Here is a 19,225-nt window from a genome sequence, read left to right as displayed (position 1 = left end):
CTGCAATCCTAAAAAGCTTAGATGTTTTGCAAAGTTTTTTTTTTTCCTGGATTTCTTTTCTTTTTAAAAGAGAGAGAGAATTGAAAATTCACTAAAGTATAAAATCTAAATCTAAACAGAAAGTTTTAGTTTTGAGGAAAGTATATCTAGGGTTTATAAAATAAATAAATCTCTCCAATCCCACAGACAAAAAAGTAGATTTGCAATAAGGAAAAATGAAAAATCCCAAGCTTTATTGTTTTGGACCCACTGCAAATCAACATTGCATAATGGTCTGTCTACAGAATTACAATAATGAAATAATTGTAGATTTGTTGGGTGGGAAGGGACATAAACCACTTTGCAAAATATACCTGCAATATATATTATTAATAAAAATAATAGCCTAATTCAGTGTCAAGCACAATGAACACTCAGAAGTGTTTGGAATATGGTTTTAGTGCTTGTCTCTTGCTGTTGAATAGATGTTTATTAATCAACTGAGAATCAAGGAATTCAGCAGAAGAAAGGGAAAGAGATTCTGATTGTAGATTTATAGGTTTGTTGGATCTTTTTCTACAGTCTTATTTCACCTTTTAGATAAGGAACAAATCCAGGCACTAAAAATGCAGTGAAATAAATCTTTGATCGTCCCTAGCTGCTAAGAACATGCAAGGCATGAATATGTTGTATGGCAGTAGAGGAAGGTTAAATTCATAGGTGCAGGTGTAAAAGAATTGTAACTAAAAGAAAATTGTCACAATGCAGAATTTGCTTAGGTGAATTTAAAGGAGCAGGGTTTTAAAGAACAGTGAAAAAAGAGATAATATCATATGGCTTAGATCTTCATAGAAAATGAATTTCTGTTATCAAATACACATTTGATACAGCAACACATTTATGTTTGTATAAATATAAACAATATAAATATAGTATAAATATAAACATTGCTACTAAATAATCTACTAAAGATGTATGTAAACTAGGTATGGTGAGAACATAGGCAGTTCTAGTCTTACATAATGGCTCTATTCCAGAATCCCTTATATAAGTTGACTTACCTATTCTTATCCCTAAAGTATAACTTTCCTATTACCTACCCCTCCTACCTATGACTATCACTTTGTTAGTTGTATCTTATGATTTATAATTGTATCTTACGATTTATCACTGTGTTGCTTGTAGGTAAACCGAGGGCTTATGCACCGAAGACAAATTCCTTATGTGTCCAATCACACTTGGCCACTAAAGAATATTCTATTCTATAATCTATTCTGTTCTATAAGTTGATTTATACCTGTTTGCCAATTTTGTGCATGCTGCCATGTTTGAACCTGAAACTTAACCAAGAAATTGTCCATAGTGTATTTATTTTTTTATTTTATTGTATGGAAACATTGACTATGATTTTGATTCATTCCTTTTATTCATTCTTTTTATATTAGATATGGAAAAAATTGATGTCTACTGCCTGATGAAGGAAGCATCAAACAGAGATTACAATTTCAACAGTATTTTGGAACTGGGATGTACATTCTCCAAGCCTAGGTTTACATGAACATAAAAGCTTGTCTGGTAATCCCATCTAGCTAAATATTGTGTAACTAACAGCAGCCATCCAGTATCCTAGGTAGAAGGCCTCTATCCAGCTTCAAACATGTCCATCACTAGTCTGACCTAGCCTTGTTTTAATAGGTTTACAAAATTGGGATTTCAGTTAAACATGTTTTACACATTTTGATGAGATTAGGGGATGGTTTTTTTTTTTTTGCTAATGATAACCATACTGGGCAGTAATAGAATATTGCCTAAGAATTTAATTTGCAAGTTACTTTCTTTTTCTCTCTGGATCTGTAAATCTATGCTGCTTGCTAAGATTTTTTTTTTTAATGAATAAGTTCATACTGAGAATGAAACACTAGAAAAAGACATGCAATATGCAAAACTGATTTGTCATTGAGAGTTAATAACTACCACCAGGAGCATTGCTTAGCTAACCATCAAGGATTTAGCATGCACCATGCTCTATAACTTTATGCATTCTCATACAATAATTTGTTCCCTATCACATTTTTTTACACATTTACAGTTTTTGTTACTTACTCCATACCCTGTATCTTTATTTTCTACATATGATGAACAGGAATGCATAAAAGCCTTATTTCAGATTCTTAGGTCATAACTTTAAAATATTTGAGTTGATTACTCAATAGGTGCCTCTACTCCAGAGCCTCATGAAAGCGGAGGATATGAGGTGAACCCAGAGAAACTCAGAAGCATGCAGAAGTTGAAATTATGCTTTCATTCTCCTTACCGTCAAATGTGTGATTATATCTAATAGCCCTGCACTCACCGAATGTATTCCTATTAGTCAGGTTGTTACAAGGATTTTAGTGCAATGAACACAAAATTAGTTCTTTATTTTTAAGAAAAGAAGAAACATAGAACCCAAATTGAAATTTCATCTCATAAAGTATTAGAATACCGGAATAGTATTCAATTCCATTGGTAGTCGTTCAACACCGTGGATTAGGTAGTAAACCAAGTAGAATCTGCATTATTGAAATTTAGTTACATTTGAGACTAATAACACATATGTTTTGGGCCCCCTATTGTTTCTTCCTCATCTTGCATATAGCCAATAAAATATTAGCATGAATCCTGCCCTTCTTTATAGCGTCATCTTCATCTTCTTCCTACTCCCACTGTAAAACAAAGTATTAGAGACAGTTTCAGGGAAAATCTTCTTATTTTAATATAAAACTGTTGGGTACTTTGTGCTAAACCAGACAAGATGGCAGCAGTAAGGAATGAGGTGGCAACCAAGTAAATTTGGAAAGAATTTATGACTTCATTGTTCCTTAAAACACTATATATATTTTTGTTATCAGGATTGCTACTACAGACCATATTGAAACAGAGAGTGATATGTAATATAATCAAAAACAGAACGTAACACAAATTCTCTATTTTGGTTTAAATCTCTTGATATCACTCTATTTAATTTCAAGTACTTTTTTCAGTATCAGTTTTCAATTGCTTCATAGAAAAGATTAATCAATGAAATAGTTAAGATTCCATTATTGTATAAAGGATACACAATTAACCTGAAAATGATAACAAAATTAAAATTAGTGAACTATGATTTGGAAGGACTACATCTTTCTTCAGTTACAGAGCCACTAGATATACAGTGTTCTTTCTTGATTCCAATGTTTTTATAATACTGCAGTATCTATATAGTATTATCCAGATATAAGTGGTAATGTGGGAATTATTTTATTTTGATCCTTTAGGATGCAATTCTATGGTTTCCAGAAAAATGTGCCATCTACAAACGTGGTCATTCCACTCTGTATTATTGGCTATATGGTTCCAAACTGGTAGACAATCACACACACACACACACAAACACACACAGACACATACATCTTGCCTCTTTCCACTTCCTATGATTACTTTTTTCCATGATTAGTGAATTCTGTTAAAGAAGTGAGGGTTGGTCCTCAGGAAAAACATCGTCTACCCTTATATCTAGTCTAAACAGCATGGTAGTGCAGTGGTTAGAATGTTTTATTGCAGGCTAACTCTGCTCACTGCCCGCAGTTCAATTCTGACCGGCTCAAGGTTGACTCAGCCTTCCATCCTTCCAAGGTCGTAAAATGACGACCCAGATGGCTGGGGGCAATATTCTGACTCTATAAACTTTAGTGCTTTAGAGAGGGCTGTAAAGCACTATGAAGCAGTATATACCTAAGTCTAAGTCTAAGTGCTATTGCTGTCGCTGTTACTAAATAAATAAATAAATGTAATTGTTTAGCTTTTAAATGAATTTAGATGGCTGTCCTCTCAGCAAATGACTCTGGGCAGGAAGTAAGTAAAAAGAAAATAAGCAACAATATTAACCAAAAATAAAAAGCCTACAGTAGTAGGTGAACCTGAACAGATCAGTTAATAAAACTGATAATTAACAAAACTTAATAGATCAGTTAATATCCCAATGCCCATTTGAAACTGGAGGATATTTTTTTTAGAACAACAACAACAACAACAAAATTTCACACTTGCTATTTCATCATATGTTACTTTAAATATGATAGCCAATTGGTACTACTACTACTACTACTACTACTGTTACTATAATCTGTTGACATAATTAAATTATGGCACAATATACTCAGTTATCAAAATTGTTTATATATATAAAAAAACTGAAGCTGCCTGTTATAAATCTGGTCATCAATTTCAATTTAAAAAGTCATCCATTATGTGGAAATAAAACTGTGTGGTTTGGGTAGCTGCTCAGAAATCTGTCATCAAGAGTACCTCCTTGTTTTCCCAGAGAATTAATCTTTTAGCGAATGAAGGGTACATCTGAATATAAAAGGTAAAGTTTGCAAATAAATCTATCTATGAGTGACAGGATAATAATTTAATGTCCTAATAATTTAATAATTAGAAAACCACTTTCTCTCTCTCTCTTGCTCTCTAATCGGTCCATAAACCCATACAAACTAATTTTCACACATTCTGGATGTGTGAACATTACAGCGATAAGGAAAAAGATTGGATAATGAGATTGATGCTTTTGTATCCTATTTTTGATATAAACAATAATTGGAACTGCTGATAGGTAAAGTTCTGAATAATAGTTAATGAGTCAATATTCTGAATTTGTGTGTGTTTACTGAAGACTTAAAATGCAGACACACAGCTCTTTCCCCCTCCACAATGCCGCATATTTAAAATAAAATGCCTTTCTCTCGCACACACTCTCCCTTTTTAATATCAGAATCTGAGAAATAACCTGCCAAACCAATCATTTCTTCCCAGGAGTCTTGGAAAAGGCCTGGATGTTAATTGCATTTAACCTAGAATGGTGGAGCACTTTTTTTCTTTTATACAATAACTAATATGTAAACTACTGTTGCACTTTGAAATTATTTTCACTTAAATTCTATTACTGGCACTCCGCTGTGGAATATATCTAGAGTTCATTTCATTAAAAAGGACTAATTATGCTGGTACTCTGCAGTGCACTTTCTAATCTTTATGTGCGTGCAGGTTTGCACACTCTGTGATTCAAAAGGAATATTCACAGCACCCAATACATAATGATTTGCACTATCATGTACAAGCAACAAACAATTGCAGATCATTATCTCCACAGAAATGTTACAATGAGTGAAAGTTGAAGGGAAATGTTTTCTGTTTGTTGGTTTAATATTAATATTCATTTTAATGAAGCTAATTTCCTGGGAAAAAAATCCTCATTTACTGCTGTGAAATGACAGCGTGAATATTTAACCCATCATTTTTAAATGTAAGTAATCCAGCATGTTCATATTGTACCCAATATACCTATCAATTATCAGCCTCTTGCCAGCTTGCTGATTCTCAGGAATCTCTTTATTTATTTTCCCCAAATATCTATATCAGATCTGGGAAAAATCAAGATAACCTAGTTGCTATACTTTATGTATCTGTCCAAAGGCCAAGGGCCAAGAGGTACACAAATTACATACGAATTCTGTCTGGAGAAATGAAAGCCCATCTAGGTTGAATATTGACATCACAGGAAGTTCTTGATAACAACTTCATCAAGATTATAGAGTCTGAATCTGTCCTTTCACATCAAATTATAGCAACTTCTAGACACTGGGATATTAGTGATATCTAAATCTATACCATCAAATCACCTTGTCCAATAATGCCATGTAGATATTAAATAAAACAACATACCAGTTGAAACTGAAAAGAGGAGTAGCTCCCTCTTTTCCCTACTGCTCCCTACTCCAACTCTCAAAGATGATTCAAAGGGATGCACTGACCAACGACACTGAAAGTTACTGAAAGAACACTGAGAGACGAAATAGGTCCAGGAGAGTTATATCACACCTTTATCCTGGTCCTGCCAGAGGTTATCAACAAATGCAATTAATCCTGTTTTTGTGCTGTACCTCAGCCTAAATCCCAACTGAAAAAGATCCAGAAAATCCATTTCCTCCAGGGCCTTCTGAAGTTGTAGACTTAAAATTAGTCTTAGATGGAAAAACCTTCCAGAAATAAATGTTACAACAATAAAGATACTTTCTCGAATGGGAAAAACCAAGAAGAGGAACATCATCCTTCTGGGATCTTCTATGATACTTCTTGAACTTATTATTAAAATAATAGAATCCATAAGCATGGAAAACTATTTCTAGATATTTGAATAATTTACACAGTGCCGCTATTGATATACTGGACACTTTAGAATGGAAGTGAATTAAAATTATTATTGTTATAGTGAAAATAATTTAGCTGATGTAAACATTGAGTAGTAAAGGGACTAAATTGCAACCTGCTTTGCTTCTTTCCTTGTGGGAGTACACGAGAATACCTGCCTTAAATTATTGCATATAAAATGTAGGCTACTATTATCATATGACATTTTATCAAGTGCTTTGCTCGAAACTCTTCTAAATTCTATTTGCTGGAATAATTTTAATTATTTTGGTCTTAGAAGATTCCCTGTACCAGCAGCAATGTATCAAATAGTTGTTGTTGTAGTACCAATAGTTCCTAGCACCAGCAACAATCTCCTAGAAAGTGTGTGATTTTGAAACATAGACTGGGAACATTTAAATAACTGATTGTTTCCTTCTTTTAGGTCTGAATTAATAGGTTACAGAGATTTTCCTTGTTCATATAAACAGCAGGGAATAATGGAGCCATTATTTTCTCTGTACAGAGAAAAATAGGTTTTATCTCTGTCCCAATGTATAGGATACGAACCAAGTTTGATATTAATAGTCTTACTTAAATCAATAATATTAGGATTCAAGTATTTCTGCAGGAACTAAATTATGTATTGGTACTGCATTAACATAGTTTCAGTCTCTTTTTGATTGATCAGAGATTCTTACAGCTAATAGCTATATTCCAAGCTTTAAAAAAAAACCCTGGAACTTACCTGTGATTTATCATTTACAACAAGTATCCTTAAAATAAAAATTCTTCTACTGAATGTTTAAGCTTAGTGTAATTGTTTCCATTTGGTTGTTAACACAATGAATATTAAAGCTAGCTATATATAGGAGCTGGTAACATAAATCTCTCTCTTTCTTCCATGTTGATGATGATGATATAAAAACTGCATCCGGGTATTATCAGAGCTGATTTTGAAAAATTATGGATTTGTGCATTTAAACCAATAAAAGCTCCCGGTTTTAACTTGATCTAAAATGAAATGTCTCGTTCAGTCAATGCTCACCAGGAGAATACTTTAAAGGCTTATCAAAGTTTTGATGACCTGTACACTGAATTTGCTGCCTAGGGAAGGACCTCTCTGCACCTGCTATTTGACCTTGACTTCTCCTTTTCCTCTTCAAGTACCATGCAGAGAAATAACTTATTAAAACTGAAGGTTATCAGTTGCTTACACAGGTTACATGCAGGAGATGGGAGGAGTGGAAAATAGAGGAAGGAAACAAACATTTATTTGCTCTTCTCCCTACATGCACTGATTTTTACTTGTGTTGCAAAATGCAGCTACCCAGTTACATTGAGAATACATGCATAGGATTCTGAATTGAAAGCATATTTTATCTGTGAACAGAGGCAATGAGTTTAGTAATTTTAGATATAATGTAAATTTCAATCAACCCATCTATTTCTTCCTAGTTTCAACTGCCTTGCCCACAGTTTTGTGATTGGAGACCTCCAGGGTTAATTTATCCCATATTTCCTCACACAGAAGATTCTGCATCACATACACCAAATCCATGTTTCTGGGCTTCTATACACCTCTCTCTATGTACCTATTTGTTTGAGTTTATAAATGCAAGCTGAATAAAAATAGTTTTCTTTTCCTTCCTTTTCTTTTTCTTGACAGACCATTTCTGTCACCATACAGTGGTGAGGATATTAATAGAAGATAATATTTGTAGTTTAGGATTGAACTGTGGGGTCTTTGGTGCTCTCTGAGCTTGGTTGTTTTCTTGCAGATAGCTCATTACCCAGGTAGGCAACATCATCAGTCCTATCACTAAATGAAATGTCTGCAAGAAAATCACCCAGCTCCGACAGCACAAATGACCCCATAATGAGGATATTTACAAAACACAATTTAGTGAGTGGGACAAGTGATTAAAAAGTACAGCCTCCTTCTGGTTAAGATTAGTTTCTCAACTTAGACATGGATATGTCTTTCCTTTGCACCCTAAGAAAATGGTTTATCACAGCCTTCTTCTAGATGGTGTGTGTGTGTGTTTGGGTTTAATTCCCAGTGGAGCCTAGAGGTCTGTGTTAATTTGGTCTGACTCTTCTAAGCTTCTCTCTTCTCTTGCTTTTCCCATTTCTAGGGTTTTGCAGGACATTTTCAAAGTGATCTTCCTCTCAGCCAGCCCCTGAAGCAAAATAAACAGAGGAAAATAGAAAGGCAAGGAAAGGTAAAGATAGACTTTTGTGAGAATAGGCTGACAATTTGGCTGCAGCGGTTAAAGACCCCAGGCTTGAAACCATGAGTTATAGCCCCATTTTAAACATGAAACTATTCGAGTGACTTTGGGTCAGTCATTCTCAAGAAGGTGGTAATGGCAAACTACTTCTGAAAAAATGTTGGCAAGGAGTCAAGATAGAATTGAAGACATATAGACAAAGATATGGGCAAAAAGTGGAGGGAAGACTTAAACATGCTGGCATTGCTTTACCAAGTTAATCTTTCAGTATATCCAATGTGACTATAAAAGAGAATCATGCATCATTGAAAAATTAAGGTATCAAGAACTGAAGTCCATTCATAATCTGAAATCCATTATGTATAGATCTTTTTAAAAAACATCAAATTCAGTCCATGCTGCTATTTAAAAATCTAGAACTTCTTACACTGATTCTAAACGCCAAGGTGATAAAAAGCAGTTTCTAACTTCATCTCCACTTTTCATGGAAATTAAAATGAGTCACAATAAGAAAGATACTTTTCTGAGGTCGAATTTCATCTAAATTTAAACAAAGTGGTCTTTGTAAAAATGTGGGCAAATACTGATAATATTTTTTGACATAATCTCTTTTCTCAGTCATACCATGAAAATGAAAACCCTAAAACTCACAATGGAGCCACTTCCATTTCAGATCAGTTTTTGCTCTTCTAACATGGTCTATTTATTTTTATTGGTTTGTTTCTCATTAAATCCTTCAATTACTCTGCAGTGTAAAATGGTGAAATTATTGGCATGTGCCACTTTCATCATGTATCAGCATTTGCTTATTACACTTGCAGAAAATGCTTGAATGGTACCAGGCTCTGCTGTGGATTGAGACAGAGTTAATAAATATTATTTGGTGTTTTCCCCCCCTAGAAGCACTGCTTTTCTTGATTGTTTTTTACAGTTGGATTGGGAATATTGATTTATTCACCACTGTTACAATAATTGTATACAAGGAACAAACAAAAAAAATGCAGAGGTAACATTTCATCAGCTCAAACAGATTAATTAGTTGTAGTAGATTAGGCACAGTATTACACAAAAAAAGATTTGCATTTAGAAGGAGAAGAAAAGTTTATTTTATCTTTTTTTTTAAAATACGAGAGAATGTAATAGAGATGTTATATACTGAAGTATCAGGTTTTAGCCTGAGCGGTTCAGTCACAGCATTTGAATGAGTGATTTCTAAAATTAAAATTAGTTGCTGAGTTAAACATAAGGGGAAATCCACATTAAGTGTATTGTGTAAAGAAGGTGAACATTTCAGATTTAACTTTTAGAAGTAGGGAATTAAATAACCTAAATCCTAGTTAGAATAAAGGTAAAGGTAAAGGTTCCCCTCGCACCTATGTGCTAGTTGTTCCTGACTCTAGGTGCTCATCTCTGTTTCAAAGCCGAAGAGCCAGCGCTGTCCAAAGACATCTCCGTGGTCATGTGGCTGACATGACTAAATGCCAAAGGCACACAGAACGCTGTTACTTTCCCACCAAAGGTGGTCCCTATTTTTATACTTGCATTTTTTTACGTGCTTTCAAACTGCTAGGTTGGCAGAAACTAGGACAAGTAATGGAAGCTCACTTCATTATGCGGCACTAGGGATTTGAACAGCTGAACAGCTGACCTTTCAATCAACAAGCTCAGTGTCTTAGCCACTGAGCTATCACGTCCCTTCTAGTTAGAATAAGACTAGGGGAACCTCACTCATGAAAATTCATTTGGCTGTTGTGGAGAAAATAAGAGGTGGAAACATTCTATATGCCATCTTTAGGTGTACAAATAAAGGTGAGTAATCTTATAATCATCATTGTTTTATCATCTCGCCTCACTTTTTTTCCTGCTCATAATCCTTTGCAGGGTAGAGATCATACAAAAATATTGTCCATCCAAGGTCTCCACTCTATAGCAGATACATGAGAAGAGAATATCTTCCATTTCAGATTTTTTTTTCATTTATACTGTCATTGTGGTTTTTATACCCCAATGATATATTCTTGACTACAAAAGAAAAATTCATTATAATTTCAAAGACAGAAGAAACCTTTACTTGCCAACTCAGCACTGGGTGAAATGCAAGAATTTTTTTGTTGCAAATGATTGAATGTTAAGAATTCTCCCAAATATCTGTTTTTTATGCTTTCAAGTTAGACTTCATTGAAATCAGCAGGGGATTGGACAAAAATTAATTTTGATTCCATTCCATTTATACTTTACAAAATGATTATTCCTCCATCATGCATTTCTTCCTCCTAAAGGCTGTTAGCTCTGGCCTGCAAACATCTGGATGTGTACCAAATGATAATGGAAGTATGATGGTTCAGCAGTGAAAGATGCTGAGCTTGTCAACTGGATACCTAAGCTCCACGCAACTGGATGAGCTCCATTACTTGCCTACCTCGCTTGCAAATGCAAGTAGATAAAAAGGTATCACTTTGATGGAAAGGAAACAGCATATAGCCACACTTGCCACATGACCACAGAAATTGTCCTCGGACAATGCTGGCTCACTTTGCCAAGAAACAGAGATTTCTACATGCCTTACTGTAAAGTCAGACATGACCAACAGGGAAGCTTTTATCTTTACTAAATGATAGCAAAGACTTAAAAAACAAATCCTCTCTTTTGAAGCATTATAGTAGTCATTGAGACTCTTGCAATCTATATGTGGTACCCCATCCTTCTATACCATTAAAACTTTTAATTCAGTAATAGTTTTCAGCTTTCTTGGGGGAAAATTGGGCCTCAAACTGAATACTTCTAACATACATAAAGAGAAACTGTATAAATTTCCTGAGCCTCATTTCTCTACATTTTCCTACTTTATAGTCAATTTTAATTCCTGATTAAAAGACAAAATTATGTATGTTTGTTATTTCTGCTAAGTTAAAATTTTTCCACTTTGGGAGAATATGCTAAACAACTGCAAAACAGTTATGCAATATCATGGACAAAGCAAATTGATAGTTTTGCATATATTTCATTCATTGATTCAGTCCATCATTTTATATTATCCAAAAAGTACCCGAGTTGTTCTTAATAAGATAATAAGATACAGATAGTCCTCGACTTATGACCACAATTGAGCCCAAAATTTATGTTGCTAAGTGAGACATTTGTTAAGTGAATTTTATGACCTTACTTGCCACAGCGGTTAAGTGAATTACTGCAGTTGTTAAGTTAGTAAAATGGTTGTTAAGTGAATCTGGCTTTTCCATTGACTTTACTTGTCAGTTGGTTGCAAAAGGTGATCACATGACCCCAGGACAGTGCAGCTATCATAAATACGACTCAGTTGCCAAGCATCTGGATTTTGATCATGTGACCATGGGTAGCAATGCAGGTAGTAACTGCAATGGTAGTAAGTGTGAAAAACGGTCATAAGTCACTTTTTTCAGTGCGTTGTAACTTTGAATGGTCACTAAATGAACTGCTGCAAGTGGAGGACTATCTGATGCAATCTAATTAAATAAATAAACAAACAAATAATACAAGAACAACAATATAGTGAAATAAAATATTAAATACCAGAATTCAGACCATGACAAACTTGGCAGAAAAAACCTTTTCTGAAAGTTAAGGTAAAGAACCTGGGAAACATTTTGTTGAGATTAATTTTGAGAAGGGCCTTAAAAGTGACAACCATCTATGCAATGTTTTCTTGTATAGAACAGAACAGCTACACACTCAAACAAGAGTCCATAGCCTATGGTTGAAAATTCACATACAGTGCAATCGCCAGAGTCCCTTCATAAGTCAATACCAAATTGTGGGACAGTGTGTTTTGTTTTAATTAGATTTGATTTAAAGTACAATTTTCCCAGTAAGGTTTATTGCCAAATAGTGATTTAAATCAGTTACTCCAACCATTTGCAGCTAAATCAGACACATACAAAATCTGTAATACTTCATGTTGTAAATGAACTATTTAGTATTCTAAGTTAGTATTCTAGCCTGATGAATTGTTCTTATAGCCCTGATTCAATGTTGAAAAATAAGATGCATTCACATGATACTGAATTATATAATCATTTCAAACAAATGATTGAAATTTAGTAACTTTTGAAGGAGGTTTTATTGTCCAGAATCTATGACTGGTCAAGGATATGCTGGATAGGAATTGTGGGAATCATATTCTCAATGTATTTGGAAAGATGTAGTTTAGGGAAAGTGTATGTTATGACATTTGTAGCCAGGCTGCTCTGTTTCATTTCATACAGTTCCAACCATGTGTGGTAAAAGCAGTAACATCTGTGCCATTCTGAGTAATTTTCTACGCTGCTAAAGAAAACTTGGTGACTACCTTATGCTGCTACCCATTTCTCCAATATGTTCTACCATCTACCTTAGATTCTTTGCAACTTCTGTGGAACTCTGTGTTATTGTAGTAGATTGTGTTTAATTAATTAATTAATTAATTAATTAATTAATATGTTAGGCTTCTATGCCCTATTTTGTCTAAGAACACAAAGTAGCACACTTTGCACTCCCTTCTTTAATTTTTCTCCACAAGAATGCCCAGTCAGCTTAAACTCTCAAGTGCACATGCCAAATGTGAGCCTGTAAGGAGTGAAACTTGGATTGTTATATCAGAGTGTATTTATCATCTTGTGAATGAAACCTCGCGTTTATGTGATGTCTCAGCTTGAGAAAACACAGACTTGCTGGATCCTTTACACCTGGGGCACAAAACATTGTTTTTGTGACTGGAATCCATTTTTGGATTGGGCTTCCCAAAAGAACATGGGACTGGAACATTTTGTCTACTTTTTGAGTGGTAAACAGAAATTACCTGAAATTAAATTGAAATGAATGGAGTTATTCCATTTCTATTATAGGTACATTGACATTTGGTAGCAACTTTGGAAAAGGCTGCAGGCTGCAGGACAACCTGAACACTGGCTACCCTGTCATGTGCTCAGCATTTATGTAGGAATGGTATGCATAATTCACAACAGCTGATCTAAATTTCCTTCTTGCAATAAAACAGAATAGAAATAAAGCAACCTTATTTACCTTAAGAAAATATCTATTATCATGCTTAGGAGGAACAAATAGGCTCCTTCAAGATAATCCATTTTTATAGATACTTTGCTCTAAGAAGACATAAAGCTGGGTACATGAATGTGAGAGTGTAAGAGAGTGAAAGAGGGGGAAAATATTTTCATTTTTGTGCAGCAAATAAAAGAATTCTTACCTGATGAATGGAACATAAACATTCATTGTTTGGCATGCTCTAAAGAAAAATAATAATAAAGATATGCTTGATGCTACTTCTTTTGTAACCATTTTCAAGTATTCTCATGCATTAAATGAAATCTTGTACATATGGATGTGTGGGTGCTTGATTTTCAGACTAATCAAGTGTTGTTTATGAAACAGAGAATTATAGATTTTCTTTCATGCTCTTTTTTGCTTGCTTGCTTGCTTGCTTGCGATTTCAGGATGTTTGTATGTCTTCACACAGTGTTTGGATCTCTTGCACCTGTGAAGCTGTTTACTCAGCTATGAACACAATTATGACAATAATAATAGTTGCTTTTGAAATAAACATCTGGAAAACCTTCTGGGTGCTGCATCGATCCAGAAAATGGCAGTCTTGGACAGTTAATGACAAAAAAGGCTAATTTCTTTCCTTGCTTTTTGACCTGTAGAATACATAACCAAATTAAAAAAAAAAGTGTAATACTGGAAACTCTTCAGCATGGCTTTATTTATTAGCAGTTGAATAGCGTCCCTAGAAACATTATGAAAATATTGCATGTTGCAATCTCTTTGTTTGACACCAATAAATCAATGCAGTGATTAATATTAGAGTACTGGGTTCATTTATAACAATTATTGTATACATGCCAAAAATTTGTACTCATCCCGTCTGTTACCTCAAAGACAAACTTCTTCATTAAGTGTTGCATCTACCTTCTTCCAGGTCCAGCAATAATCCTGCTAGAAGTGTATACATTGAATTGATCATGTGTTTGATATAACATAAAATATCTTCTTCATATGCAAAAATACTGATTAAGATATTGGTATTGATTTTGATAGAAATGGCTGAGTAGCTTAAATCTGAACCATTTGCAGTTGTTCCTAATTAACTGAGGCTTCATGTTATTGAGTACTCTGTCATTACTCAACTCTTCTTCCCCATCATCGTTATACCCATACCAATACCATCAATGTCTTTTCTGTTCCTGCATTTGGATTCAGTTAGAGCATCCTCTGTCTTCTGGAATACATTTGGAACTTTTACTTATATGCAGTAATAATACAGCTCTCTCTCTGTCTCTATAAAAATCCTATTAATTAATGACAACCAGACTGTATTCAAAATATGATGCCCAATATTAGCATCATACTTTTGAGAAGATCAGAGAAAAAGTGGGCTGAATTAGAAGCAGAATAATCAGAACGATAAGGAAATCAAGTCCTATGAAGGTTAGTAGTATTCCTACTCAACCTATGGAGATCATACTTATGAAAGACCTGATAGCAGCCTTCAAGTGTTGTAAAGGAGATTTAGTTTCTATTGAATCAGAGAGTTGAAGTGAATGGGTAGGACTAGCAAGAAACAATTTTTAATGAAGTGTTAGGAGAAATAACTGTAAAATGAAAGTTCCTGAACATTTCTAAATGGAGGTTCCAGGAACTGATCTGTTGTCATATTTTTTTCATTGTGGATTTTCCCTGAACCTTGAAAAGGTTTAGAAAACTAGTCTAAGGAACTTTGGGACTTGGGGTTTCAAGATTTTTAAGTGGAGGCTCCTGAGGTTTCAAGTTTTTTATTTATTTATTAAATTCATGCGCCACCCATCTCACTATCCAAAGCAACTCTGGGCAGCTCAATCAGGGCTCCTTGGATTTCAAGATTTTTAAGGAGAGGCTCCAAGAAAAGTCATTGATCCATCTTCATATTTTTCATTGTGGGTTTTCCACGGACCCCTTAAGAGTTAAGAAAACTGGATTCAGAAATTTGAGACTGTAAGGTTTCAACTCGAGGCCCTGGGCTTTTAAGCTGTATCTCTGGAGTGATCTTTGCTTCTAATTTTATACCTGTTGTAATATGTTTGACAAGTTAGCACAATGTAACTCAACTTATTGAAGGCAGCTTGCTTCTCAAAAAGACTTAAAGAACATCTAAGACCGATACTTCTAAAATGATTTTTTGAGATGATTCCAAGGTAAAGTTTAGCCTGGCTGAGCTTGTATTAGAGCACAGAATGAAGGAGAAGTGATATTTAGTATCTGGTTTTCCCCTTTCAGTTTTTTTCCCCTAACTAGCCTTAATAAAAGCTAGTTAGTCTAGTCTAGTCTAGTCATGGGAATAAAGTACCGTAGATCAGTCCTTAACTGGTGGCATGGAAAGCAAATAAAATGTGTCAGAAGTTCCAAATACCAACTGTGAGGTATAAACAAAAAAGGAAACTTTGGTCTTATAACATGCAAATATATATATATATATATATATATATATATATATATATATATATATATATATATATATATATATATAGAATGGTTATAAGTCTTATATGAAGATTTACAAGTCTTATATGAATACGTGCAGGGGAATCTTCAGGGGAATCAAAAAAATAAGGAGGGCAGAGCTGAACGCACAATTGAAGCTATTGTTTCTACTACTGCTGCAGGTTCAGTGTATATGGCGGGTCTTCAGGGGTGAAATGCTCCTGTTTCAGACCAGATCACCTGATCCAGTAGCAATGGTGGCAGGTGATTTGGAGAACCAGTAGCAAAAATCCCTGCCCCCCCCATGCCCAGTTGAGCAGCGCGATCATCAGATGCTTTTTTTTTTTTACTTTTAAAAGCATTTTTTCTACAACCTCCTCAGCTGAAGAGGTTGCAGAAAAAAATGCTTTTAAAAGCCTCTGACGATCCCAGCTGAGATGCCTGATCGTCATAGGCTTTTAAAAGCATTTGTTTCTACAACCTATTCAGCCAAGGAGGTTGTAGAAAAAAATGCTTTTAAAAGTTGGCCACGCCCACCCAGTCACATTACCCCCCCATCAAGCCACTCCCACAGAACTGGTAGTAACAAATTTTACATTTCACCACTGCGGGTCTTCAGTCATGAAGTTATGGCCACCATCCTGACTTTCTACAATCATCCTTTCTATGGACAGCTACTAATAATGGTAGTATGCTTAATCTTTTCTGCAAATAGAAAAAAAATCCTTGCATTAAAAAAAAAATAACAATAACTAGGTTGTTAAGGAAAGAGACTGCAAGTGAAATTTTTCAATTAATTTTCTCATTCCCATACACTTCCCTAAAACGCTATCGTGCTAAAGCATCAAGTCCATGGCAGATGCTTTAGGGACTATAAGACTGCAGGCCAAAGAATCCAGAGTCTACTTTTCCTGTCAGTGGATGTTCCCGTTAGGAAAACGTCACTGTAGGGACATTCTCGTTGAAGGAAAGTTTCATGATGTGCCTTTGCTTGCAGGCCTGAATAAGAATACTCATAATAATGAGTATTTCAGGGTCCAAATCTGTTTCATTGCTTTTCAATTGCTGAAAAAGGATGGAGCTAAGCGGTAGAAGCAAGCCAACACAAGTTTTTAATATAAAAGAAATGAAAAAAGAAAAAGAGAGAAAGCACAGGCACCTAGGAATGCTTCAGTTCATTTCGCAACCCTGAACTGTCTTCCAAAATAGAAGTAGGCATTTTGGACAGCTGCAGAGGGGGGTGGAAAAACTGTAGGCTCAGCAGAACAGAGCCAAGCTGATACGGAATAGTTTTAAATGTCTTTCTCCTCATAACTAGATTATTCAGTACAATGTCATTTGCTGCCACTGACATTTTCTTTAAAGTCATAAAGGCCCACGCTGCAATAAAAGGGCTGAGAATAAAATTAGGAATATCATGTATAAATTATCTTTAACCTTAGCTTCATTTGGATTGTGACTTTTTAGACCTGATCAATTTTCGTGAAACTATCCATATAAAACAGTGAAAAAATATTTGATCCTTGGCTCCCATAAAGCTAACTTGATAATATCTGGACACTTAAATACTGCCAGTGGTGACTCTCTCTCTGTGGGAAATTCTAGGAAAATAGCAGGTACATCTGGAGAGTAATTTCTCAGAGGGTTATTCCTCGTAAGACAAGAAGGTAGAGTTTAAACAATGATCAGATATGAATAGTCAGCAGTTGCTAATTATAGCAGTTTTATGTATGTAAGCCCAAGTGAATTCAGTAAGATTTTTGTCTGATTAGACATGTCCCCAAACCATGTCTTTTTTGCCATTATTGAACCAGAAAACAGACTACACAGAGATAGTGATCTAATTTTTCTTTCATATAGTACTTATTTATTTAACGTATTTATGTGGCTGACCACCTGCCAACCCTGAATAGTAAACAACAACAGCAACAATCACAATTCATAACGTTAAAAAGTTGCATAAACAAGAGATAGCATTTTAGGCTCCAAAATAACCCCTCATAGTAATAGCGATAGATTGACGTGCACCCTCAGTGGATCCATTTGTACTCTGGCCCCAATGCCAGGAGAGGAGACAGATCTTTATGCTATCAGAAGACCAGCAGAGTCACAGGTATCCATATGTCAGGGAAAGGCTGTTTCACAAGATAGCTAAACAGGCAAATTTCCGAGGACTCACCAGGCACACTACTTCCCTGATTGGAGTTCAGAGCAGGCCCAGTTTGCGTGCTCTCTTCAGCAACACACAAAATAAAATTCGAACGATACAGAGAAGATTAGCATGGCCCCTGTGCAAGGATGACATGGAAATCCATAAAGTGTTCCATATTTTTACATGTGATAAAGCAAAGAGATATTGGAGTAGGATTCATATACTACTGCAGAAAATTATTTAAGTGAATATAAAGATAAAACCAGAAAGTTTAATGGAAAAAGACTTGGAAAAAATTTGGAACTTTAATATTATAAATGTTGATGGCAGCAAGACTACTTTATGCACAAAAATGGAAGGACATTTCAATCCGCACAATGGACAGATGGCTGCAAAAGTTGATGGAATTAGGACAGATGGGCTAAATTTACTGCTTTGATCAAAGAAAAAATGTAAGTATTTATTTATTTATTTATTTATTTGTCCAATTTATATGCCGCCCTTCTCCGTAGACTCAGAGCGGCTTACAATGCATTATTGCAATAGCCTGCATACTTTTTTGTATATACCTGCTTATTAGGGCTTTCGGCCCCCCGAAGTGGTATTGTTCTATACAAAGTTGGCTTATTACACCCACAATCTGGGTCCTCAATTTATGTACCTCGAAAGGATGGAAGGCTGAGTCAACCTTGAGCCTGGTGAGATTCGAACTTGCACTAATTGCAGGCAGCTGACAGCTAAGTACTTTGTTTCTACTTGGAAACCATTTCTGGACTTTGTACTTGAGGCAGAAAAAAAGTGAAACTTTAATTTTTGGTTTTTCTGATTAGAAAGAATTGTTATAGAAATGGCTAGTTTATACTATTATGGAAAAGTAAAAAGTTGAGGTTTGATGTTACTGTCTTATTCTACTGCACCAGAGGGAGTCAGAAGTCATCACTTTTTTTCTTTCCCCCCTTCTTTTCTACACTTCTTCCTTCCCCTTTCCCTCCCCTATTTTTCCTACAATTTGCTTTTGTATTTTTGTATTTTATATTATAAACCGGGTGTCATATTTCAGGATTCAGGAAGCATGACATCTCTGTCATGGCACCTGATATATAGAATAAGGTCCTCCATGGGATCCAGATATCTCTCATCCTTTTGGTATTCTGAAAGGCTTTAA

General features: G+C 34.9%; 1 non-coding gene across 1 annotated transcript; it reads left to right on the top strand.

The window, feature by feature from the left end:
• The first annotated feature begins 18,134 nt into the window (after positions 1-18,134).
• Positions 18,135-18,241, top strand: LOC117676764 (U6 spliceosomal RNA). The gene has a single exon (XR_004594508.1). It is a non-coding gene; the product is annotated as a U6 spliceosomal RNA (small nuclear RNA).
• Positions 18,242-19,225: the final 984 nt, after the last annotated feature.

This window comes from Pantherophis guttatus, chromosome 6 (assembly GCF_059756535.1).
Source record: "Pantherophis guttatus breed Tessera chromosome 6, ASM5975653v1, whole genome shotgun sequence".
In the NCBI taxonomy this organism is placed as follows: Eukaryota; Metazoa; Chordata; class Lepidosauria; order Squamata; family Colubridae; genus Pantherophis; species Pantherophis guttatus.
The sequence above is the reverse complement of the archived record's forward strand: the minus strand, read 5'-3'. Positions and strand labels throughout refer to the sequence as shown.